Source organism: Mus caroli, chromosome 6, assembly GCF_900094665.2.
Source record: "Mus caroli chromosome 6, CAROLI_EIJ_v1.1, whole genome shotgun sequence".
In the NCBI taxonomy this organism is placed as follows: Eukaryota; Metazoa; Chordata; class Mammalia; order Rodentia; family Muridae; genus Mus; species Mus caroli.
In genome coordinates this window covers 87,227,709-87,230,832 of record NC_034575.1, presented here as the reverse complement: position 1 = coordinate 87,230,832, position 3,124 = coordinate 87,227,709, and positions in this window count along the sequence as shown.

Here is a 3,124-nt window from a genome sequence, read left to right as displayed (position 1 = left end):
AATTATCTTTCTGGACAGGTATTTTGTCCTTCCTGCCTCAGTTTCCCCTCTGACTCAGGAACTGTTGGCCTCTTTCCTATCACAGACAGTGCCTCTAATGGCCTGCTTGAGGCCCAACCCACAATTCTAGGCAGAGGGAACAGGCAGACCCTGGAGCAGACAAAGGGGCCTTGTTTCCCCAGCTCTTTGCCGGAACCTCCCCCACCCCCAAACCCTCCCTCCCGCCTCCCAGCTTGGCTCCAGCTGAACAAAACCAGATGCCAACATGTGGGAGGAGGCAGAGGGCGGGCAGCGTCCCAGGACCCCTCTCAAGGTCTGGGCCCCTGCCAGAAACTCCAGATGCCATGGACTCTAAAGAGAGTTCCCCCTTCCCCACAGCCCCAGTGGCACCAGGCCCTTGTCTGAATCTCTGTCTGTCTTCCCTAGGCCAAGGGAGCCTGTCAAACCCTGCTCCCTCTGGCCTATGCAAGGCATGCCCAAGCCTCCAGAAAGGTGATACTAGCNGGCTCTTTTACAGATGAGAAGCTGGGAACCCTTAGAAGTCATGGTCCCCAGCTCACAAGCTCAGCTCCAAATCACTTGAGGCATCCAGATGGTACCACCTTACTGCCTACACCAGACCCATCCTTGCCTTCCTCTGAGAGGACAGTACACCGTGAGCCTCATACCACAGGAGGTCAGTTGGCTGGATTCCTTCTGCCCCACCCCAGGGATACAAATTTGANGAAGCAAGGAGACAATCCCCAGTNTTGGCAATNCCTATCGGATGCCCAGAGACTGGACTGATACAACCAGGGGCTGCAGCTCAAACCCAGACAGCCAGTGCCCTGTTGTTCCAGACCACAACAGCCAGAGACTTGGTGCTCTAGGTGCTTGGGCTGGAGGCTCATTGCCTGGAGCACTGGNCTACTGTGGTATCCCTCACCTCCTAAACAAGCAGGCCTTGGGCACTGGGGCCCTCAGCCTTTGTTTGCAGTGNCATACACTCTGGTCCAGAGTATCTGAGACCCTGAATCCTTAGGGCTGGGCTGCTCCCTGGAAGTCTTAGCTCAGACAGGCTCTATCCCGCTCTCTATCACACGCTCCCCCTTTCTCATCCTCTGCTGTCTCTGCTGCCTCTCTTCCTGGCTGATTGTACGCAGCACTCTCTGTATGCTTTATACTCTTCTCAGCCCTTCATGTCCNTCATCTGAGGCTCTGGTGAGTGTATAAAGCAAGAAAGGGGCATGGCCAGGTTGTCTGCACCTATCAGAGTAGAGTACAGTCCTTCACACCAAATGAAGAACTGTGTTTTCCACAAATCACAAACCTTTTGTTACTTCTACNTCTAACCCAGGGCACCAAGAGGGCAGTGCAGTACGAAGGAAGTGTCAGATATGGCTGCAAATAGACCCAGCCTACACCTTTGCATATTTAAAGGAAAAATACACACTAAAAGGGGACNCTTAGAGTAGAGGCCTGATANCCACATTAGCAGCAGCACCCACTATGGTTTTTTGTTTGGTTGTTCTTTTGCTTGTTTGTTTGTTTGGTTGGTTGGTTTTGTTTTTCCAGACAATTTGTGTAGCCCTGACAGTCACAGAGATCCACCTGCCTCTGCCTCCTGAGTGTTGAGATTAGAGATGTGCAATACAACTGCCCAGCTTCACCTACTAGTATCTCACAAAAGCAAAAGGTAGTGAATTAAATTAGAAAAATCATAAAGGAGAGGTGGTACCTCTGATTTGTCTCATAGGAACAGAGGTCACTTGACAGCTGTGGGACAACTTCAAGGGAGAAGTGAGTTTAAGCTCCCATCAGTCCCCAGGGATCCNCTAAGTGGCCTACAGCAAGCCAGCTGGCAGAAGACCTCCTGCAGAGTCCAACTCAGGGGCAGAACTGCCACCCGCCAGCCATGTAGCNAGCCATGTAAAAGCAATGAGAGACCCTCTGGGTTTAATTCCCACAAAGCAAATGAGGGCAGCAGGGGGCATGGAACACATCATGTGTGTGCGCATGTAAGCTGAGGACATGCCGGCTGGCGCCACAGGAGTGAGATGAAAACCAGAGAGTGGGCATTAAATGGGAGCAGTGGGGGTTCTCTCTCAGCGCTGTGGAAGCTTAAAGGGGACAGTCACTGGGGGAAATGGTTTGTCAGGACTGGCATGATGGCTCAGTGGGAAAGAAAACAGCACCAGGACCAGGCTTCAAGGAGCCCAGTGTAAATGATGGCACTGTAAAAGTGTGCATTATGTAAAATCCTACAATAGGGAAATGTTCTGAGCTGTTAGGAGTCAGTGTGGAGCCTTTGCCTAGCATGCTTGAGGCCTGGGCTCCACAGCCAGGTGTGGGTATCACCAGAGCCACGTGGGTGGGGAGCAGGGTGTTAGGTACAGGAGGGTGTTTGGATCATGATGAAGCAGCACATTGCAGACATNAGCCTAGAGAGTTAACAAGTGCCAGGCTGCTGCACACTGCTGTACACTNCTATACACTGCAATATACTGCTGCACACTGCAGTACACTGCTGTACATGGCTGCANACTGCTGCACATTGCTGCACACTACTGTACTCTGCTGCACACTACTATACTCTGCTTCACACTGCTGCACACTGATGTACACTATTGCACACTGCTGCACACTGCAGTACACTGCTGTACCGTGCTGCACACTCTATGCACTGCTGCATACTATGTACTCCACTTCACACTGCTGCACACTGCTGTACACTACTACACACTGCTGTTCACTGATTTATACTTCTGCACACTGCTGTACATTGCTGTATACTTCAGCACACTACTGCACACTGCTGTACTCTGCATCACACTGCAGAACACTACTGTACTCTGCTTCAAACTGCAGAACACTGCACGCTGCTGCACACTACTATACACTGGTGTATACTTCTGCACACTGCTGCACATTGCTGCACACTGCTACACACTGCTGTATATTGCTGCACACTGCTACACACTGCTGTATATTGCTACACACTGCTGTACACTCCTGCACAGTGCTGTATATTGCTGCACACTGCTACACATTGCTGTATATTGCTGCACACTGCTGTATATTGCTGCACACTGCTACACACTGCTGTACACTGCTGCACACTGCTGTATATTGCTGCACACTGCTG